The following is a 24956-nucleotide window of genomic DNA, read 5'->3' on the forward strand; positions in this document are numbered from 1 at the left end:
GCAGGATGTTATCATGGAGTTATGATGTGTTTATGGTTATGCTCTTTTTCAGAAAAAAGGTGTGTTTAATAAATGGCTGCTGTGGCCTTTACACCAAAATTCATGTGTGGTCTCTTATTGGGGTTTGGGGTGTAAGGTCGTAGATAGCGGAAGCATCAAACATACCTTAAGTCATGAGTTACAGCCTGTATTATATTCCAGAGCTGCACTTACTATGCTACTGGTGTGGTCACTATGTAAATACATTACTTATCCTGTACTGATCCTGACTTATAGCCTGTATTATACTCCAGAGCTGCACTCACTCTTCTGCTGGTGGAGTCACTGAGTACATACATTACACTACTTATCCTGTACTGACCCTGAGTTACAGCCTGTATTAGGCTGTGTTCACACGGAGCAAAACTTATCCTGCAAAAACTGCTCCAGACGTTTTTTGCACAGTGGTTTGACAAAAACTCATCAAAACACTCGTCAAGGTGTTTTTTTTACCCTTTCTGACTGATTGAAATGGGGTTTTGGAGGCGGAAACCGCCTCAATATGGGTCATGTCGCTTCTTTTTACCGCGTCGCGGTTTTTGTATTCGCAGTAAAAAAAATCGTCCAACTCCCATTGAAATCAATGGGAGGCATTTTCGGCCGTTTTTTTACGAGTTTTGTGGAGAGGTTTCCGCGCCAAAAAACTCGTCAAAACACTCCGTGTGAACAGGGCCTTATACTTCAGATATGTATTCACCGTCTGAAGGCTTCAGAGTTAACACTCACCTAGCATTCCCTGCTTGTTGTTTCTGCGCAGAGCTTTACATCAGGCACTATACAGTAATCTAACTAACTGTCCTCCTGTCTTATAGCATCTCAGATAAGCTGTTAGGGGAATGTCTGAAAACAAGTTTGTCAACTGTTTCCAATAACAATCAGCAGAATTGTGAATGCAGCTCTGGAGTATAATACAGGCTGTAACTCAGGATCAGTATATAGTATGCAATGTAATTTATTTACAAAGTTAAGTATTAAATTAATGTTGGCGGATCCAGCCGACAATATATTGTGTACGGAGCCTACCAACTGCCCCCAGAATGCAGATGTCGGGGGAATGCAATCCCTGATTCTTTGTTCTGTCAGGATATAAGCCACTGCCAGAAGTGTGTCCTTCTTCCTATTAATATAAATATGCACGTTCAGCCAATCCAAGCATGCATGTTTATAGGCGGGTCAGAGGTCAAATAAGCATTAGGGCAGACAGCTACCTCCGGTGGAGTTGAGGGAGATAGCCAACCTTTATGTCTATGACTAGCTTTAAGCACGTTAAGTGGTCAGTCTAATGAAAAATTAAAACGGTTGTCCAAGATTAAATATACATGGCTGCTTTCCTCCAAAAACAGCGCCATACATGTCCACAGGTTGTGTGCGGTATTGCAGCGCAGCCTTATTCACTTCAATGAAACTGAGCAACTCATGGACAGATAGAAAGTAGCCAGGTTTTTCTTTACCTGGACACCCCCTTTAAGATTTAAAGTGAACCTACCCTTTTAATATTTGGAATCAGAAGAGTTGTGTTTGTTGCGAAACATGATTTTATATAAAATGTACAAGATACTCACCTCAGAAACTTGTCAATGTCATTTTCCTGGAGCAGCCTCAATATTCAGGGATTGTCCTTTCATAAACCACAGGAATTCATGAAGATTAAGGCTGTAAACGAGATAAAGATCAGATCAATCAACAATTAGAAATATCGATTACAATGATGTCTAGGACACATGAAAATACCTAACAATTGTACAATAACTATAGAAACAAGTCCTCGACCTTCTCAACCTGTGGTATGTGGACCTCCGGTGGTACACGCCATACCTCTCGAGTTAAATCGCACTATCCTCAGGCCGCACAGTGTATGATCACAAACCATGGGGGTAACACTATGTGGATGAAAGAGTTGGTCCCCCTCCCCCCATGGGGGTAATTGCACCCACTAGTTTAGTCTTATTGGTGCTTCTTAAAGGAACCCTTAATTTGGAAAGATTCCCTTTAAAGGGGTATTTCAAACTCAGACATTTATGACATATCCTTTAGGATATGCCATAAATGTCTAATAGATACAGGTCCCAGCTCTGGGACCCACATCTATCTGGGGAATGGGGGTTTTCCGACCCTCATCCCACCTGGTGAGGTGGCTGCTGGCCATGAATGTGCGCCGCTCTCTCCATTTACTTCTATGGGAAACACTGAAACAGCCAAGCGCACTTGCTCGGCTGCGTCAGCACCTATTAGATATTTATGGCATATCCTATGGATATGGGGGCAACATTTGCAAAATGTGGGGTTTTATGGCTGTAGATTTAGCCCTGGACGTGATGTAGATCTGTTTTTATCAAAGGGGTTGTATGAAATTAGAAAAACTCGGCTGCTTTCTTCCAGAAACTCTTGTACACGGGTTGTGCCTGGTACTGCTGCTCAGGTCTATTTAATTGAATGAGGCTGTGCTGCACTACCAGGAACAGCCCACGGGATAAGAGTGGCACTATTTTCAAGGGTGGGAAGGTCAACAGGTCCCAGCTCATGCCCTATCATCTAACCACCAGCTCGTGCCCTATCATCTAACCACCAGCTCGTGAAGATGACTAAAACCTGACAGCTACAGACATGAAAACTTTCTGCTTTTATTCTTGACTCTTCATTTATCCAACAACAAATGGGCATACAAATATTCCGGTGTATAAAACACCTTAATTACACTTGGCAAGTGCTAAAAAGAATATAAATATGGACAAGAAAGGGATCCGGGATGGGCTGAGTTGCTGCTAATTGGGATTCATCACATTTTGACTTGGGATTTTCACTAAACAAACTCAGGGTTTACATGTCTGCACAAAACATCGCCTCCACCCTGCTCCATGAATGAGGATGAACGGGAGCATTAAATAATACCAGGGCTTTACTTAATTATTATTTTATTGAGTTCTAAAGGAAATGTAAACTGACATAAAGTGTATATCCCCGTACAAATACTTTAAAAAGTATGTACCCCCTTCCCTGTGCCCTCTTATTGCCCATTTGTCCCATTGTGAAATGTCATAATACACAAAAGGAACCTGGATAATCACATGACACAGTATTTGAACTACTACTGGAATCATTGCACCCATGTCAAAAAGTATCTGCCCCCTTAAACTTAGTTGAATACTTTTCACCAGAATCGACAATTATCACCTATCCACAGGATTGTCTGATCACTGGGCTCACCACCGATCGCGAGAACAGGGGTCCCAAACCTCCCGTTCCTCCTTACTGGTGAGGAGCTTGAATGGAGCGGCGGTCAAGCATGCGCCTTCCACTCCAATGTCGATGTGACTGACGGAAACCGCAAAGCGTTGTACTCTTCTGTTTCCGTCATTCCCATAGACTTTAAATGAAGCGTCAGCGAGCATGCTTGACCGCCGCTTCATTCAATGTCCTCCTCCATTGTGGTTGAGCAGTGACTAGGAACGAGAGGTCGGGGTCTACATTACATCGCGATCAGTGGGGCCCTCATTGGTCAGACAATTATCACCGATCTCTTGGATAAGTAATAATTGTCGATTCTGGGAATAACCCTTTAAAAACTTGGTTTGCCACTTTTAACAACAAAAATTGCAAACATCCACTTCCTTTAAGTCAACATCAGTCTATCGAATCATTTTTGAAGAATTCGCCCCTCCCGTAAAATTAGACATACTGGTAGGTTTTCGTGAATGAACGGCACATTCCAGACTCTTCAACAAAATATCTATTGGCTTCAAGTCAAGAATCCTCATACAGACTTTCCAGGTACATAGAAGAATTCTTGGTTCTTTCAAAAGTGGCAAACTGCCCAGGGTCTGGGACATGAAGGCATCCCCACACCATCACACTACTAACTACTACTACTACCACCATATTGAACTGTAAGGACTGGTGTCGACCAAAAATATCCACTTGTGCAAAAACACACTGGAGTGATAATGTTCTATGGACAGATGAAGTAAATGTGAGGAGCGTATTGATTTACTCATGGATAGCAGGGGTTTCTCTCTAGTTTGACTAATTAAATCTTTGTCCCTTTTACACTGTGAATGGACTCAAGTCTTGGACTTAAACTTTAGGAGAGCATAGTCAAACCTGAGAACATGTGATGCTTTGGCAATATTTTAAGCTGTTCCACAGCTAAAGCAATGGGCGAATCTCACAAAACATTGGGTAATAGTCAAAGCTCCCCAGGCCCACATTGGAAGGCATTGACCCATTTTTATGGACACTGACCTTAGGTGAGGCTAGAGAGTCTGCAGATCTTTGGATATTTTTGCTGGGATGTGTTGCGTCTACCTTGATAAGTAGATGCTACATCCATGGAGTAATTTTGTCAGGCTCGCTACTCTTGGGAAGATCTGGCTACCACTAAGACAATCCAGCCACCCTTGGGACAATCAGACCAACCCTGAGAAGATTCACCACTATTCCAAATGTTCTTTGTAGATGGTAGCTCTCACTGTGGTTTGCGTCCCAGAGTCTGAAACTGCCCATACACAGCCTGATATTTTTCTGTCTGGACCGAACCAGTATTAGGACCAGTAACAAGCTCTTCTGACGGTCGCTTAGATCCAGCCAATGAGTGGTCGGGTCTTCCGAAAACAATCGAGCACATTTTGCTACACTGTTTTCGGAACTCGCATTCACTTCTACGTAAGTCCTGGAAACAGCGTAGCAAAACGCGCTCACTGTCGTACCGCTAGTCCCAACCCAATTGCCTTAAATTGGACATGTAATATATCAAAATTGACGATAGACAATGACGAATATAAATAAATAAAGTCTATTTTAGGATAACACTATGTGATTACCAGAAAAAAAAAAATCCTGGACCTGAACCGGTTGAGTTTGCAGTCACTCAAATCGCTTTCTGGTACTTCAACTTTACATTTTGAGTGGATAAGTCATACAGTAAATGCTTTTATAAAGTGTCCAAGAGCAAGTGACCCTTCAGCAGCTACAAAGCAAGCCACAGGTATTTAATACTTGAGAAGGGAGAAGGTCAGAAATTGCTGAATATGTAAGCAACCACTGCTGTGATGTGAGACGGCAGCACCGGGAAACGCTCATGAATCTGTGTGGTTGGTCAAATTGTGGTCAAACATATGAAAATAGCATAAATACACTGTACAACCAGATGGACGAGACTGGAGTGGGAGATGCTCACAGTATATATGTTCTTATACAGTGACATTTTAACCCGACGTCCGATAATTCAAAAAGTCTGACATTTTCGATGATTATATTAAATAAAAAGTGATAGTAGCAGATTTTGTGTTGCCATAATACGTGTAGATTTTAGCGTCCCTATTATGGATGCTTCACTAGAACCTGGGGAGATCATGGTATTGCAGTCGTGTTGCCCCAAAATGCGAAAATATTTGATCATCCAGTAACTATCCGGTCCTATTGATGGTGGATTAAGGCTGGATTCACGTACATTGTTTAGGTTAATTTTTTGTGGCTTTTTTTGGGTGTTTGGCTGCATCCAGATGTTTTTCCTATTGACTAACAGCAATGTGAAGTTCTGGTCACACATTACATAGTTACATAGTTACATAGTTAGTACGGCTGAAAAAAGACACATGTCCATCAAGTTCAACCAAGGGACGGGAAAAGGGAAGGGAAAAATGTCTACACATTGACATAGGAGCTGATATTTTTTTGTTCTAGGAAACTATCTAACCATTTTTTAAAGCCATCTACTGTCCCTGCTGTGACGGCTCCTGCGGTGACTATTCCATAGATTCACAGTTCTCACAGTAAAGAAGGCTTGTCGCCTCTGCAGGTTGAACCTTTTTTTCTCCAGACGGAGGGAGTGCCCCCTTGTTTTTTGAGGGGGGTTTAAATGGAACAGGATTTCACCATATTTTTTGTATGTGCCATTCATATATTTATATAAGTTAATCATGTCCCCCCTTAGTCGTCTTTTTTCAAGGCTAAATAGGTTTAATTATTTTAATCTTTCCTCATAACTTAGATTCTCCATGCCCCTAATTAGTTTCGTTGCTCTTCTTTGTATTTTTTCCAACTCCAGGGCATCCTTTCTATGAACTGGAGCCCAGAACTGAACTGCATATTCTAGATGAGGCCTCACTAATGCTTTGTAAAGTGGCAATATTACATCCCTGTCCCGCGAGTCCATGCCTCTTTTAATACACGACAATATCCTGCTGGCCTTTGAAGCAGCTGATTGACATTGTGCTGTTATTTAGTTTATGATTTACAAGTACACCCAGATCCTTCTCAACAAGTGAATCCGCCAGTGTAGCGCCCCCTAGGACATATGATGCATGCAGGTTGTTGGTATCCAGGTGCATAACTTTACATTTATCTACATTAAACTTCATTTGCCAACTGGATGCCCAAACACTTAGTTTGTTTAAATCTGCCTGCAATTCATGAACATCTTCCATAGACTGAACTATATTACATAGCTTGGTGTCATCTGCAAAAATAGAAATAGTGCTATTAATCCCATCCTCTATATCATTAATAAATAAGTTGAATAATAGGGGTCCCAGCACTGAACCCTGGAGTACACCACTTATAACTGGGGACCATTCAGAGTAGGAATCATTGACCACAACTCTCTGGATACGGTCCTTGAGCCAATTCTCAATCCAATTACAAACTATATTTTCTAAACCTATAGTCTTTAATTTACCCATTAGGAGTCTATAAGGGACAGAGTCAAATGCCTTTGCAAAGTCCAAAAACACTATATCCACAGCGGCCCCTCTGTCTAGGCTTCTGCTTACCTCTTCATAAAAGCAGATTAGGTTAGTTTGACAACTTCTGTCCTTAGTAAAACCGTGCTGGCTGTCACTTATAATGCTATTTTTTGTCACATAATCCTGTATATAGTCCCTCAATAGCCCCTCAAACATTTTCCCCACGATGGATATTAAGCTTACTGGTCTATAATTACCCGGGGAAGACCTAGAGCCCTTTTTGAAAATAGGCACCACATTTGCCCTGCGCCAGTCCCTTGGCACTATACCAGTCACTAGTGAATCTCTGAATATTATGAAAAGGGGGACAGAAATAACTGAACTAAGCTCTTTAAGAATTCTAGGGTCGAACCCATCTGGTCCCGGGGCCTTGTGTGCATTTATTGGGTTTTGGTTTATTGCATTGCTAAAAATTTGGATGGTACGATCAGCAAGTTTCTGTAAGTAAATGCAATTCCTCGATGGTCTTGATATTAAAAACCGTCCGGTAGCGTGCACCAATTTGACTTTACTCCTCTTTACTCTGTGAATACTACAATTTCAACTTCATGGCAAAAGCGAATAATCGCCAAATGTAAAGAAGTGTCGTCCGCTTCCTTGATGATTAGGAGGTCCAGTCAAACAAGTGGTGGAATTACAGAATCATACGCATTATCGTAGCGTGTAAAGTTGGCCTAAAAGGCACTGCTATCAGGAAAAGTTATAATCAATAATCTTTGTACTAGTAACAAGAGATATTAAGGCCACATTCAGACATGGCGGATTTGCCTTGAATTTGTGATGTGGATTCTGCACCACAAATCTGCTGAAATTTACAGTACAAGACATGTGGTTTTCAAAACTCGATCCACGCGTAGCAAAATTCTGCGCAGAACTATGGTCACATTTTTAAATCTGCAGCATGATCATTATGTTGCAGAAAAGCTGCGGATTTCCCTATTAGGCTAAGTTCACATGTCGCAGATTTGTTACGGAATTGACGCAACAAATCCACAACGTGTAAACTCAAAGGGTGAAGTCACATGTACAGTGAATCCGCAGCAAAATCTGCATGTAACATGTGGATTTTGCCGCAGAATTGCTGCAGATTTGTGTAGACTTACCCTTAGTGAACTTCTAGTATGCAAAAACCAAATAAAAACCTTAAAAAACTATAAGATCACTCAGAAATTATTTAAAAAAAAATGTAATGTCTACATACAAAAAATACAAGGTTCTACAACTACAAAAGAAATTATTTTTATTTGGATGGACTCGAAACTATAGCATAGTCTTACCTCTGGTGTCACATAATTCCAGTGTAGAATATTGATCCTGTGAACCTCTCACCACACCTTGTAGGTTCACCATTCTCTAGACCTCCTCTATTCTCCCCGGCTTTCAGCGTTTCCAGAAGAAATGTGCCCAACCTCCGTCACTGCTTCTGGGGACTCTTCAGAAACTGGATAATCTTGGTTCCTGCACTAGGTATTCAGTGGACTTGGAATTCCCAGGATCTTCGTCACAGAAGTTTCTGAAGCGTCCACTGAATGTTCTTGTTACAGGAACCAAGATCCCCCAGGATGGGTTGGGATCATTCCTTCTGGAAACTGAGAAAGCCAAGAAGAGAGGAGGACTAGAGACTGGTGGAACTACGGGGAGTGGTGACAGGTGATTAGTCACAGAATATGGGCTTAAAATTACTTGAAATCACTGAACAAAGGCCGCCCTCACTGATACCAGGGCAGGTAAAAATACCAGTTCCCCACAGGATGCAGACAAGCCGCAAACTTACATGAGAGGGGTCGCACAGGAGCAAAATACTGATGAGCAACTACTCACACATCTATCATTAAAGTAATGGCGTATTGCTAAGATATGACATCACTTGGTTATCGGTGGGGGTTTGACTCCCGGGCCCCCCATCGATCCTGATAATGAAGGGGCAGCAGGTCTCGTAATTAAGCGCTGGTAATTCCACGGCTGTGTCCTGGGGCTGCAGCACAGAACCATTCATTCGAATGGAGTAGTGTTGCAGTTCCCTGAACAGCGGGTGATTGGGAGTGCCGCTGTACAGGGATAAGCTGAAAAGGAGACATGTTGCTAAACCATGACCGGTAGGGGGCCTTGCATTCGCTGGTGCTAATCCGTGTGTGGAAATCCTTCCGTTTTTCCACATGGAATCCGCGTCAATAAGTGACATGTCACTTACTGACATAGATTTGAAATCTGCATGGAAAATCTCTGTAATATCTGTGGAGACATTCGGAATTGGCATTGAAAACAATGTAAGGTGGATTTCATGTGAATTTTGGTGGAGGAATCTCAATCTGTGAATTGGCCCTTTTAGTTCTAAGATAAATTTTCATTAATTGGACATTGTAGCAACTTTTCGAAATGTTCAGATTCAAACATTTAGATATTTAAGGGGAAAAAACTGTTCAATATTTAGGGCATTGTAAATGTACAAGAGATGAGCAATAAAGTGGTGAAACCAGGGAAGCTGCTGAACTTTCTGAACTTCATTTTGGATTATATCACATTGGGTTATACATATTTTGCAAAAAAAATTTGCAAAACATTTTTTACTCTTCAAAAGCTAATTGTTCATGTATGTAGCGTTAAATAAATAATTAGCTGAATTTTTTTTAAAAAAAACAATTGTATATTTTTGGATAATTTTTTAGAAATATAAAATATATATAAAAGATATAGTTTTAGAGAATAGGTATATACAAATACTCCATTGATTATTTAAAAAAAACATTGATATATTTAAAATTATTTTATTGTTAACGTATTTAAATATATTTACATTATTTATTTAATCTTCATTATTTAATGAAATATTTATTAGTTGAAATATATAATTACATTATTTATTTATTAGTTTTTTTTAACCCATACAAACCAATGAAACCAGCAGTAATTAAGAAAAATGACATCATAAAAAAAGTAAAACGATCCAACCTAAAATTTATACAAACGCATACGTGCAACTTATTCAACCAAAGCATAACCCTTCAAAAGAAAAAAAAAAGTTTGGCATGTTTGTTTCAGTTTATAAAAGTAAAAATAAAATAAAAAAAGAAACAAAAAAATATTATTATTTTTTTGTATTATTGTTATTATTATTATTTTTTGTTAATTTTAATATATTTTTTTAATTTTTCTTAGAAAAAGTTGAAACAACTTACAGAATGAAAACATGTTAAGCCTTGAATGCCGGTACTTGTGATGTGGTGAGGCTTATGCCCCATACTGCCTTAGTTTGTGAGAGAGCGGATTCAAAAAGTGGTACAGGAAAAGGCTGGGAAGTGTTCAGTGTGCATTCCTGGGTTTATGAATAAGGCCCTATGCGGATTCTACATAGGAGTATTTGCAGATCCCCTTCTGACAAAGAACGCTGTTTCCAATGCCAACATATATTTTCCTTGTAAATCTGTTCAGCTGTCTTGAAACCAGCCAAGTGGGACTCTCCAGCCAAATTTCGGAATTTGTATAAATATGTTCATTTGTATGTGTTTTGCTTTCTACACATGCAATCGTTTATCCATCAGCACGGGATATTTGGACATAAAATGTAAGTCGTTCTGACATCTGCAAACAGGATAAAAGAAATAAGCAAAGATGGGTGTTAGGTGTGGCGCCGGCATGCTAAAGCGAAATGAGGGCGTATTAAGGAGAGACGAGCCTAGGAGACATTAAATCACTGGGACAGGTAATGATAACAAATATAAACCGAGGCCCAAGACAGATCTTTTTGGCAATTAATAATTTCTACAAGCAATTAGGGATTTCTTCATAAGCAGCAACTGTTAGACTGGTAATCATTCGCAGCTGGAGATGTCCGAATTAATATATTAATATATTCCCAGCACCGGCCACGCTGTGACGGCTTTATGGTGCCTCAAACTGTAACAGAAATAGAAATGTGTGTATTTTAGAGATGTTTCATAGTAGGTCTGTTTAATTTGGTGAAAGTAATGGAACGATACAAAATTGACGCCCGTTTTGTGACCATGTAAACAGGAGGGGCAGCCATATTGGTAGTCAATATGGCTGCACTTCCTGTTGTTACGTTTTCAAAATGGCCAAAATACAAATATAGGGTCATAGGACTTATCCACATGCAATTCTGACATTTTTAAAAAAAATCTTTTTTCAAAAACCAAAGGAGAAGTATTAGGGGGTGTCCAAACAGTGTTTTTTTGGCGCGAAACCACGCCAAAAACCGTCCGAAGACGGTTGGTAAAAAGCGCTCGCGGGAAAAGGAAGTGACATGCCCTATCTTCGGGCGTTTCTGTCTCTGACCTTCCATTGACATCAATGGGAGGCAGAGAAAGCGGTTTTCACAGCCTTTTTTGACTGCGGCGCGCAATGGCCGCGGCCGAAAAAAGCAAAAAATGAGGCATTCCTGATGGAATTTTGAGGCAGATTTATCCGCCTGCAAAAACCTCAGTATGAAGAGGGCCTAAGAAAGGTTTTCCAGTCCAAAGAAATTGATGATCTATCCTCAGAATAGGTCATCGATACCTGATCGATGAGGGTCCAACGACCGGCACACTCGCGGATCAGCTGTCCTGAGGATAGGTCATCAATTTTTTAGGACAGGAAAACCCCTTTAAGAATGCTTCTCCTCTTTCTCGTCAAAAAATGGCAACGTGGAAGTCTTAGAAGTTGAGATATTGTCACCTTGTTTTGTGATTAAAGTTGAGAAAGTCACTGGTCACTATCAAACAACCCTCCCATATCCCAGATTCAGAGATTGTGATGAGTGCCACATGGGGGTCAGTGGGACACTCGGATTAACTTCAGTCCTGGGTTTTCCATGACATAATACTGATTGCTGACCCATGGACGGCCCAACAATGTGTATATGGTGGCGTTTGATCCCTAAGACACCACAAATAGGTACACGCATGTGCGGCTTAATGGATAAGAGATTAAATTTAGCTGAACAGCAATTGTATTATAGGCCATCAATGGGGTTCTGACTCCAGTGCGCACACAAATAACCAAAAATAAGGGGCCATGGCTGGTATTGCAAGTTAATTGGGCTGAGTACCAGTCATAGATTCCTTGTTTTTGGGGATCCATTGATGGTCTATAATACAATTACTGTTCAGCTATAGCCAAGATCTTATTCCCGGTTATCATCTATTTCAGGTTGGGGATGGGATAAACTGTAGTATTCATGAATGGGCTCACTAATAGGAAGTCCAATTAAATTCCTGACCCCTCCTGTTCTGAGAACCTCCAAAAACATTGACATACCTAAATATGCATTTATTGGAAATAATATTAGCATCTTGTCTTATAAGTCGGCAGTTTAAGAATCTGACAACTTTACGGCGCTACACATAGAGACAGATCATGCAGATGGTATGGGGCCCTTCAACAGGGCCTGTTTGGGCCCATCCCCTTTGTTATTGGGTGGCTGGATGGCGCAGGACTCCCCTTTCCAAAGAAACTTCATTGTCAGCAAAGGGGTCGGAAATTGGCCAATGGGTCATGGAAAGAGCGTAGAGAGGGCAACAAACACAAGGCCCTTCTGTCTTAGATGATAAAACCTGCCACCATAAGGGGGTAACATTTTAATCTTTGCCATGGTGCACCCCCTCTCTTCTCTGTACAACACTGCGCTTTAGGTTTACTGGCCCTTTAAATGGAATTATAAAAAGTTGCCAAAATACGGTGAAGATGACAAATAATACAAAAGTCAGCCGACATTTTGCATAGTTAGCACAAATTAAATCGAAACATTCATTTTGAAAAATCCGACAGTCACGCTTAATCGCCGGCAAAATGAACGCCATGATATTATCTATAATCTAATATTTACAGCCAGTCATCAAAATAATGGTTTTGTGTCCCTCTACATCAGGAGCAGCCTCTCCCCGCTGAAATGTAAAACTATATGGAAGTCTTATGTTATTTGAAGTTGCGCTTGCCGAACAATCTCTGTCACAAATGTAAAAAAAAAAATCAGAATCTGTAAAGGCTTCGATATCATTTGGGGCGATCAAATGTCAGCAGCAACGCAAAAGACGTCTATTTATAACACAGGTCTTTTTTCCATATAAAATGTTTGCGAGGTGCGGAGTGAGGAGCAGAGGGCTTTTACAACCCCCGACCCGCTCAGATCTTCACCGTTTATTTTAAAAAGTTTATTTCTTTAAGATCCGATGCTTTATTGAAAGAGCCAAGCCTGGTGTAAATATTAAATCCATTAGGAACGTGATTAGCTTCTTGAAGGATAACAAATTTAATGTTACCCCTTCCTGATACTTTGTAACAAGAAGACATGGTTACAAGGTGACATGTTAGTGACTCCCTATAAACTTCCAGAGTGCACCCAAATGGCATATATAAGCAACTGTATTGTTTCACTTATATTTTACATGGCGTGGGCTGTGTGTATATATTAAAGGGGTTGAATGTTTCATTTGGAGAAACAGCGCCACTCTTGTCTATTGGCTGTGTCTGGTATTGCAACTCAAACTTATAATAAAGAAAAAACTAAAGTAGTTGTCCCTTCAAGATAATCTCTTCTCTAAAAACAGCCCCAAAACAGAATAGCAGATCAGTGGATTGCCACTGGTTCAGCTCCTGGAACGCTCATCCGGCCATATTCTTTACCTGCAGCGGCAACATAATGGGCAACCAAGTAAAACCTAATGGGCTGAGTCCACCACTTAGATGCTTTACTCGTTTACTGAGACAACACCTATGAGTCATGTGGCAGAGCTAAAAAATATAACCAGTGGCTCATGAACCTTTATCAGTAGCGATGAAAGTGTAATTCCATTTTCAACATCATTTTATAGTTTAAATCTACTTAAAACGTTGAGTATTTTTTAAAATAGTTTGTGTTACTGTTTTCCTATTGATTTTGAATTATTCCAAGTGTTTTTCCCCATTCAAATCCACGGTTGCCTAAAAAATTCTGCAGGTTGCCCTGGGAAACAGACAGCAGTGAGCTCCACCCTGCTGTCAGACTGTGATCTAACAGCTTAGCGTGGAACAGTCAACTGAGCTCCCACAATGCACTGCTTTCTGGTCTGTGATCTCAGAGGGCTTTGCTGGAGAGCGAGGTGGGAGTAGCATTGTATATCTAAAAGACTACAAACTCTGCATACGTCTGACCATGGCTGATCTTCTACTCCTGTGTATTGAACTCTGCATACATCCGACCACGGCTGATCATTCTCTCTTTTGTGTTCTTTCACCTGCTGCCCAGCCGTCATTTGGGGACCATACTGGGTACGCGACCTGGGAATCCCCCTTGTGGGGGTTCAGGGTGAAGACCTGGTAATTCCACGGACTATGCACACCAGGTTAGCCTGCACCAAACCCAATTACGTCTAGTCCTCAATCCGGCTTGCTGCACTACAACTCGAAATACAACTCCTAAAAATGCTACGAGCTTTGAATTACTACTGACTATTATTATGATCTGTGTCGCTGCCTCCCCTATTGGATCCCAGACCCGGGAAGCAGCATTGTTATGTACTAGTTGCATCATTCCTGCTATTTAGGATCTTTAACAAGTACTGGAGATATTTCAATCAATGACTACCTTATAGCCCGATCCATCATTTTCTGGCAGTTCCAAATACTATATGAGATTATTTTTCCTCGAGAACCTCACTTCCTCCTACGAGTAGCTAAATAAACAAGACGACTTACACCAGTTATTGTTTGGAAATCTATAATACATGGTTCCGCCTAACACTAACAATGTCTTAGATTCTGCTCCGAGCTGAGCGCATGATAGATACCAGACTCCGGGAGACGGAGGGGACATTAAACATGTCAGTGCAATCGCGGGAAAAGAAAGTCCACCGGTCCAACACTTCACCATCATTTCCCCAACAGAACCAAAGAACGTCCGAGGCCGGTTCACGAGAGATTTTCTGTGTCTGCTGGAAATGATCAATTTCTGCACCAACTGTTTTGAGAGCTGCTTTTACCCACATGAAAGTCTCAGTTATTTTCAATCGTACGTCAGGGTGTATATTTTGTAGAGCGGTACTACCCGACGTAAGCACAATGTAACGAAAACATCCAGGATGGGGAGCGGGGAAGGGTCTAGCCTTCTTCATGCCTGTTACATACCATACCGCGATCCAGCACCACCTGCCATAACAATGTCTCATGGCAGGACTGGCACTGTACTAGGCACTGTATTTAGAAAGGCAACACACTAGCTTCAGTACCAGTTTGGTACTTGTGAGCTCCAGACTATTTGTCTTAATATTTGACTCCTTATTTGACCCAGCTTGTCTGACTGCTTTGTCCCCCGCTCTACCACATATTCAGCTCTGCTACATCTCCATTGCTGAACATTGGCTTGTCTGACTTCTCTTCTGCTTTGTGCCGCATACTCGACTCTGCTACATTTCTGTTATAAAACATTGGCTTGTATGATCTCTTGATCAACCCCAAATGTACAGCATACCTGGCTCTGCTATATTACTGGCAGTGACCCGGCTTATCCAACCTCGAGCAATGTTTAACCCCTGGCACCACATCTGTCTCTGTTAGTATTCTTTGGACTACTTCTAAGCCGCCTGACTACGCTGTGGTGCCCGTCTTCTGCACACCCTTCCTGGTATATTTTTAGCGACTTTACATTTATTTTTGCCAACTGTACCTCCATGTGCCTCTTTTTTATGATACCACCCCATTTACTGTAATCCGGAGAATTAATCACCAGACGAAGTAGAGGAACCTGGGACCAGCTGAGAACCTGGGTAAGGAGGGTGGTATAGGTGAAATGGGGCCTACCGGTTGGTTCTTCCTCTGGGTATCACAGTTATCAGATCATTACACTGCGTCAGGCAAATTGAGAAGCGGCGCCCTCCTCTTCCTCCCAATTAGATATTGAAAAGTGCAGGGCTTATATTTGCCAAAATAATGTCCCCTGCAGTTAAAAAACAAAAGGTCTCTCTTTGCCTTATGGTTGGTATGACTATAGAAATTAAAGGGTTTGTCTGGTTTGTAAAACCCATTTTCAAATACCCTTTTGGGGCATTCTGAGATAACAAAGGGGCATCCGTATTCAGGACCTCCATAAGGAAGCCGGAGCGGAGAGCAGCTACAAAGAGTATTTCTATCTGGAGGATCCAGATGAAAACAATGGTGGGATTTATTAAGATTGGCGTTTGATATGCAAGTCTTAATGTAAAAAAAGTTGCCCAATATATGAAGAGGTGCACGCTTCCTAATAAATTAGGCACATCTCTGGCCGTCCGTGCACCAGAGAGTGAAGTCTACACAAGCCATGAGCTGGTGTAGATTTGCGTTAAAATTTACACCATAAATCATGATCAATTTGTTGGGCAGCGGGTGGTCCCGCCACTTTGCAAAGCCAAGCCTACCTTTCAAAAAAGTGTTGGATGCGACAAAAAAGTTAAAAAAAACTCTCACAATTTAGGCGTGCTCCAAAAAGTTAGACTTTTTACGGTGGAAAACTGGCATTCGGTGTTGAATAAATTCCGCCTATAGTCTTTTTTGTTATTTTTCCTGATTTTTTTTAAAACTGTAAGTCGACAAGTGGATGAAGGGAAACAAAGACAGACGTCACAGATTATTTTCAATTCGTTGATTTCAATGTAAAAAAAACAATAAACGGGAAAAACTGGTTTTATTTCAATTCCTGTGTCACGCTCCGCCCACTCAGGTCCTGCACTAGTCATAACACATTGTTTCCGGTTTGCCTGTAGTGTTCCTTGAATTTTTTGCATTGGCACAAATAAAACTAATGCGGATCATCCAATGACATGAGAGCAGGGTCAGACCAACAGAGTACCAGAGGATCCCACATCGGGTCCAGGCTCTGATAAACAATAATGGGCCCCTAATACAACAGAGACCCAAAGGTCCGGCAGAAGACAACCCTATTCGGAGGTAACTTTGGAGCCAATCGCTTGCCATTAGGGTCTTTTTCTTATGGGATGATGACAAATACCCTATTAGACTTTAGTGATGATCTGTCCTGTGTGCAATGGTAACAACAAAGATTACAAGGCGAATAAAACCGGACGTGCACATGTTTTGTATAGATGAAGGGTGGATCCTCAGAACCATTTCCACTCGTGGGTCCAAAGAACCACAGTCCGACATCGTAGTAGAGTATATCAGTTTTCCGACGACGCTCACAGAGGACCACAACAAGTACAACTATATGCTTCGGGACGTTATATACCCCAATAACCATACATATTATATCAGGGCAAAAAATATACAAAAAATGCACTGAATATATATGGGGATATTTTTGAAAATACAAAGGCAGTTCTTCGAATATTCGGCTCTACTCCCGATAGCAACCAATCCGGTTCTGACATTTCTCCAGAAATAAAAATTTGATTAGTTCAACACATTAATATACATGATTTGTTGCCACGATAAGTTCTTTATATGTGAGAGTAAACATCTAAGCTTGACTTCAGACATTCTTCTTCCATTTGAAGAATTCAGACCGATCGGGTTCCCGACTCTTAAACAATTAATTTACTATAAAGAACCTCGGTGAAATGCATTGTTCTGCCGGAAAATTAGCATCTCTAAGAAAAGCAATAAAGACACCTGCAGGCAGCGAGAGATTATTACAGATAACAAAAGAGAATAAAAACATCATCAAAAATGATAGAAATGTAGAGCGACTGCCATGTAAAGGTCGGCACAGCAGCGGCAGAACGTCACAGTTCTTTGTGGCTTCCTTCGAGACATCGCTGGTATAAAATCAAGTAAATAAATACAATTTAGGCTCCAGCTTTCTTAGGGTATGTTCACACGGGCTATTTTCAGCCGTTTTTCGGGCCGTAAACGGCCTGAAAAACAGCTAAAAATGCGGGGTCTGAACGCCTGCAAAAATCTGCCCATTGATTTCAATGGGAAAAACGGCGTTCCGTTCCCACGGGGCATTTTTTACGCGGTCGTTTTTAAAAACGACCGCGTAAAAAAACGGCTCCTAAAAAGAAGGGCATGTCACTTCTTGAGCTGTTTCTGGAGCCGTTTTTCATTGACTCAATAGAAAAGCAGCTCCAAAAACGGCCGTAAAAAACGGCTGAAAATCAGGAGCTGTTTTCCCTTGAAAACCGCTGCGTATTTTCAGCCGTTTTTTGTTAAGCGTGTGAACATAGCCTTTTGGGGGATTGTCGTTTTTGGACTAAATGTGCATTTTTTACTGCAGTCCTTCTTATCATTTATACCCACCACCACTTCCCCGGGGACTGTAGCGGACTGTGCACATACCTTTGTTGAAGAATAATGATGTCCGTGTATCACATCTCTAAATAAAAATACAATCTGTGTATATGAGGTGTTACTCAGATATTTGTCTAAACTGTTCCTGACGCATGTCACGGTGCAGACAGATGGAATGGCGGATTTTTACCTTTGGAATTTTTCAACAACTGTATAAATTATCTCAAGTAAATATTATTGTAGAGGGGACTGTTACACTCTCACTAACGGACCTGTTGTATAAATTCTACTTTTTGGAGAACGTTCAGCATTTACCTTAAAAAAAAAAGAAAAAAAAATCACAAATAATTATAAATATCCCCTAGTTTTCCAGAAACAGACATAACTAAGAATTTACCGATTTTTTTTTTAAGGGGTTGTCAAGGATTAGAAGAATGGGTCTACAAGAAAAAGCCCCATTCTAGTCTATGTGGCTGTGTTTGGTACTGCAGCTCAACCTCATTCATTTGAACCTGCAATACCAGACACAGCCCATGGAGATGAGTGGCGCTGTTTCTGGGAAAAAAAGAAAACTGTAAACCCTTTCTTCTAATCCTGGACAACCCCTTTAAGACGGAAAATAAAATGGTACACTTCAAACTTTGTCCCACTATTAATACTACATGAATAAATTAGGGCATATGGACAACTTAGAGAGGGGGGGGTTACCTGCTCAGGACCCTTCTGTATGAGTCAGGGTGAGAGGCACCTAAATAAGGGCACCCGGCCTTCCCAGAGTCCTGAATAGCGATATGGTTAAGACGGATATATCATTTCATAATTAAGCAGATTTTCCGTCTGAGAATTGCGCAGCATTGCTGGGTGACAGCGCTTGTGTTAGCTTTCATGAGAGTTAGATTGGTTGTCACCCAGTTTTCTCAGAAACAGATTATTTTTTCTCTTTAAAGGGAACCTGTCAGTAGGTTTGGAGTCACTAAACCACCAGCGTGCCGTGCCAGCTGGAGTTTGGAGTTTCAAACCTGCCCACCTCAAAAACGGATGTTTAGGAAATAGTAACGTAAATTAAACTTACTGAATGGAGTACGGGTTAGGAATCCGTCGGGATCGGGCGCATGTGCATGGCACACATAAAGCTGGAGACAGTACACCGCGCTTCAGTACGCATGCTAAATGTTCTGTCCTCGTCTTCGTGTTCACAATGCGCACGCGCCCGATACCGCTCCCGGTCTTGTCTCAGGAAGTTGGCATTTACTTCACTAACTATTCCCTTAACATCCGTCTTTGAGGTAGGACGGTTTGAAACACTTAGGGTATGTTCACACGACAGCGTCCGTAACGGCTGAAATTACGGGGATGTTTCCGCCTGAAAACATCCCCGTAATTTCAGCCGTAACGGCATGTGCAGGCGCTTGAACGCCGCGTCCATTACGGACGTAATTGGCGCTGCTATTCATTGGAGTCAATGAATAACGGCTCCAATTACGGCCAAAGAAGTGACAGGTCACTTCTTTGACGCGGGCGTCTATTTACGCGCCGTCATTTGACAGCGACGCGTAAATATACGCCTCGTGTGAACAGACAAATGTCTGCCCATTGCTTTCAATGGGCAGATGTTTCTGGAAAAAAATAGCGCCTCAATATTGAGGCGCTATTGAGGCGGGGGGCTATTGAGGCGCTATTTTCGGACGTAATTCGGGGCAAAAACGCTCGAATTACGTCCGTAATTAGTGCGTGTGAACATACCCTTAATCTCCGCGGCATTATGGCATGCTAGTGGTTTAGTGGCTCCAAACCTACTGACAGGTTCCCTTTAAAGGGGTTCCCTGCTTTTGACAATCCCTACTTACTAGAAAAGTCCCTTGACATAAACTGATCACAAAGTGTCCCCCTGTTGGCCGCCTGCGATCAGCTGTAATCTATTGGAAAACCTGGCAGTAAGTGTTCAGTTTTCCTGCAGCGCCGCCCCAGGGGAAAATAAGAATTACATGGTGCCGATTCATATCAATGGGTTGTATGTGTAATGCAGGACAGGACAAGTCCTCCAGAGCGAGAGACACTCTTTGTAATCGCTCTCCACTCTGACCAAAAGATGAGGCTCCTGAACAGAGAACCCCCCACCCTCTATTAACTCTGAAATCCCTAATAGGGTGCATGGAAATGGGTTTTCTAAACTGGACAACCCCTTTAAGACAGAATCTAGAATCTGAATAGCGCCTCATGAATGCCATGGTATAGAGAGACATCAAGACGTCACAGATCTTCCCTTTACGTGCTGCGTGACAGTCTACATGAAATAAAAAGTGATCTTCAAAAGCGGCATAATACAGCCGAAAAACAAATATATACCCCGTATTGTCCCCACCCCTCCCCCGAACCCCACAACAAGATTAGTTACCTAATTATTTTAAATTCTCGGCTGCGTTCTATTGTTGTTACATATTTATTATTTCAATGCTTTTTATTTGATCTTCCTTCCCATCGAGCACTAAATATCTTCACTTCCCCCTTTTCATTGCCTAAGTCTTTCGTGATTTTAAATCAGTGACTCGCGGGACGGCTTCACGCTGTTTGAATGATCAAGGCCCGTCATAGAGGGTTTGCATTCCCTAACATTACACTTTGTACATAATTCATTTAATGCACATTTTTCAAGTTTCGAAGAATAATTTTGAACAAAAAAGGCAAAAAAAAAAAGAAAAAATATCAATCACTCTAAACCATTATGGCGGCATCAACTTGTGAGAATATGAAATGTCAGAAGACCGCCTAACAATACCATTGTTCCCGGAGAAGCAGGACCTCTTAATTTGGTGTCCGGATATTACTTGTTCAAGTGTCTGTAACAATAGCGAGAAAATGAATAGATGGACGAGACTAATGAAACTTTTCTCCGGGAGACGCAGAGCCCCTTATAAAGGAGTGACGCCCGTCCTTTCAACCCTCATTGTCACTCGTTTCAAAGGACTTCTCCGACAAGACCAGCAATAGAGTCATTATCATAAACAAATGGATAATCCACAGCTTGAAGTGAATGTCCATATTTTAACATCATGTCCAAGCGGTCGAAGCTTCATTTTTCGGATACAGTGCTCCAAAACCTCTTCGTGGACATAGAGCTACCTGTAGCCACCACAAGGGGGGCGCGTACTGCATACAGATTATACATTGAACTCAATAATAAAACCGTATGCACTAAGCTCCTGAGCTCCCTCTAGTGGTGGCTGCAGGTAGCTGGAATTTTATCATTTAGCGCTATGTTTATTGGCGTTCATAATAAGAAAAATTAAGATTTCGATATTTTATGATCAGTACTGAATTTTGGACTCTTTAGATTCAAAGAAACAAAACGGCATTTAGGCGAATCTGTCAACTGAAAAAAAAATCTTTAATTTAAGGAAGAGTTGTAGTTATATGGGGTGCAGAGGTAGCATTTTTACCCAGTATTAAAAATGGCACATGGTAGGTGGGGAGCCCAGTTTCAGATTTTGCATTGAGACCCTGGAGCTTCAAGTTACGCCTCTGATTTAGGGCACCTATCCAACATCCTAATACTGCTAAGCCATGGGGTATAATAGCGGCCCTTTCTATAGCCCCAAACAGGGGTCATAATGTAAGGGATGGTGCAAAAAAAAACTTCTGATCTATATTTAAGGAGTTTTCCATGAAATAACACTGATGGTCTATTATTAGGAATGTTTGATCAGTGGGGGTCCGACTCCCGGAAACCTCTACGATCAGCAGAACTAAGGGAATGCTATGTCTACTGCACCGCCACAGCCCCTTAACTGCGGCACCCAACTCAGTGCCCCTCTCATTCATGCCATTGTGTGGTACTGCTGCTCACATGAATGGAGCTGAGCTGGATTACGAGAAGCAGTACCAAATACAGCCACATGGACGAGAGCGGAACTGTGTCAGGTACTGCAATTAAAGGGCCACAACGGGAAAAGTATGAGTTTGTTTGTTTTTCCAATCAGATGTAGCTCTGCTACATCTGTGATAGATGAGTCAGTTATTAGCTGATGATGTCTTCTCGCCAGGTTGACTAGCAACCATAGTTTAACTCCATGTTAGTTACCTGAAGCTTCATGTCGTGTTGATGCCTCCTGAGGGCCATGTTAACCCTCTGAAAAATACCATGCAGCACACATCAGGTCAGCGAGCTCCAGTACATGATCAATATAGACATGGGATGCATTAAAGAGTTATTCCATTTAAAGACCCAGCATTGCATTCTGGTGGTTATCCCATTTTGTTGCTTTTTTAAATTCATTTACCTTCCCCACACAATTTTATGCATTGCAGCATACAGTTTCATACATTGTCCTATCTGGGCAGAACCTGTAACACTTTCTTACTGCTTGTTCTAGTTCATGAATAGAATGCAAGAATTACAGTGAAGACTGACACACAAGGAGAACAGTAAGGGAAAGCAAGTTAGGAAGCTTAAATTGGTATTCTGACTATTGACATTTGTGGGGGTATCGGTAAGATACCCCATAAATGTCTGATGGGTCGAGGTCCCAGAGGTGAGACTCCCATCTATCAGGAGACGGGGGTGCTCAAGAACCACATTGTTACAAGCAAAAGGGCCAACTGCGGCATTGTAGTATTTGGGTGTCCCTCCAATTCCATTCTTCTGACAATCTCACATAAGGCATGGAGGGCAGTAGAATAGGACCCATGCATAAGACTCTCTGGGGATCTGACGGTTGCACCCTGGGCCATAGTATGGAATTGGAGGGACACAATAAGGCTAGGGCTAGCCAGTGACATTTTGTCATGCCCAAGTAAATTTACGGGATTACCGTCACGTGACCTCAATGGTTTTTTTATGGGGAAACAAGGTCAATGGTGACCTTGGGGTCCCTGGGAAAAAAAATGGACCATTTGTAGCCCGAACCTAATAGTGAGGCACAAGCCCGGCCTGCTCTCTCCGGAAACTCCTTTATTTCTCAGCCACCTTTGCCCATTTTATTTACATAGACGAGACCCCTTCAAACATTTAGGGTATGTTCACACTCAAGATCAAAAACGGCTGAAAATGAGAAAAAACAACCTCTAATTTTTAGCCGTTTTTGAAGCTGAAAACTTTTTTTCAGATGCTTTTTGGAGATGTTTTTGGAGCTGTTTTTGTATTGAAAAACAGCTCCAAAAACGGCTCAAGAAGTGACATGCTCCTTCTTTTTATGGGGCCTTTTTTTTACGCGATGTTGTAAAAACGCCCCATCTGAACGAAATGCAGTTTTTCCCATTGAATTCAATGGGCAGATGTTTGTAGGCGTTTAGCTACCGTTTTTTCAGGCGTATTTCAAGGCGTTTATGCCCTGAAATACGCCTGAAAACTCTGCGTGTGAACATACCCTTAGCCTACAGATACCCGATGAATGAGAATGGTTGGAATACCCCTTTAATGCCAACCTCTGGTGTGGAAAATTTTTTTATTGAAGGGAAATATGGTGTGAAAAATAATCCAATAAACACACAGAATCCCAAAAAATCCAGAAGAACGTGCCACCTCCGAGTCCCTGGAACCCATCAAGTAATTCACACTCCGCCGCAAACAGGATGAGAGATCCATTTCCAGACACTCGGACTCTCGAGGATTACGACTATTTTTACCGTTGTTTGTTGCTTTATTTGTTTATTTTTATTTTTTCTTGTTACCGTATTTATTTGTGCTGCATAAATGTAACCTCTATTGTTCAGGACACAAAGAGGAGGAAAAGAAGATGGGAAACAGAAATTCAGAAGATCCAAACAAATGAGCGGGTGCACGCTGATTGTGATCACAGCAAAAAACGGGAAGGAAAAGCCGCTGTTATTCATCTCAATATTAAGAATTTACAGCACGGAGAAGATTAAAATAGAATATTCTTTAGAAAAATTTACTAAAACGAATGTGAGCTTAATATTGTTATTTTATTTTTATTTATTTTTTTATCTAAAAATAGGTGTTAGTCAAGTGAAAAGTTCAGTGAATCTCCTTTATTACAAAATTATCCAAAATTCTGTTTTTCTAATACAGAGCTCCAATTCCCCTGCATAGCCCTAGATTTAAAGGGGACCTGACACCTCTCCTGACATGTCTATGAAAGTAAATACTTGTTTTCTCTACAAAATAACAATTCTGGAATATATTTTATTAGAGCTCTGAATTGTGCCGTTCCTCTGTTATTCCTCCTAGACATTTATGAATAAATTGACAACTTGGCATTACCATTCCCCCAAAGGGGTGTGTCACAACCCAGTCTCCCTCTGTCAGCACTGATTGGACAATGTCAGTCTGTGTAGGGACACAGTCCCAACTGGTAAGACCCAGGTGTCAATTTATTCATACATTTCTAGGAGGAATAACAGAGGATCAGCACAATGTAGAGTTCAAAGAAAAAATGGTCCAGAATTGTTTTTTTTACAGGGAATACAATTATTTACTACAACAGGCATGTAATGAGAGGGGACAGGTTCTCTTTAAATGATCATATTTGGATACCTGCAGCCACCACTAGAGGGAGCTTACTGAAGATTTTTTTATTAAATCTGTGTACATCCTTCTTTAGCTAGCTCCCCCTAGTGGCACCTACAGGCAGCCAGAATTTTGTTATTTAGCTCTGTGATTGTATAAAATATAAATCACCCAGCGTTCACGAATCTACCTGGTTATGCAGTCACAACTTGGTGGGAGCTGTGCAATGCAGTCAAAGTATAAAGGAACGTTTTCTACTTCTTTACCATGTTAAAAACTGCAACAAAATGGCCCTGTGTGAACAGTACCTAAGGTATCCATATTGGTTGCCATCTAGCTTTTCCAGAAGCAAATAAAACTAAGGAATAGCTGAACAGAAGAGCATTTGTATTGACTAGGGCTTCACAGTGTCTTGCGATCGCCCGTACAATCGTGGGGAAAAATGTGTTGCATCTTCAATGTTTTCCTATGTTAAAAAGTTGCAATAGCCGCTTGAAACTTTTATCTATTAGGAT

General features: G+C 41.3%; 1 protein-coding gene across 2 annotated transcripts in view; it reads right to left on the reverse strand.

The window, feature by feature from the left end:
* FOXP1 (forkhead box P1) overlaps window positions 1-1681 on the reverse strand; it is a 377209-nt gene extending 375528 nt beyond the window's left edge. For both annotated transcript variants that reach the window (XM_075834036.1, XM_075834034.1), the window contains exon 1: window positions 1602-1681. The gene's annotated coding sequence lies outside the window, so the exon portion shown is untranslated. The remainder of the gene's footprint in view (window positions 1-1601) is intronic.
* Window positions 1682-24956: the final 23275 nt, after the last annotated feature.

The sequence above is a fragment of the Rhinoderma darwinii genome, chromosome 7 (assembly GCF_050947455.1).
Source record: "Rhinoderma darwinii isolate aRhiDar2 chromosome 7, aRhiDar2.hap1, whole genome shotgun sequence".
NCBI classification, from domain to species: Eukaryota; Metazoa; Chordata; class Amphibia; order Anura; family Rhinodermatidae; genus Rhinoderma; species Rhinoderma darwinii.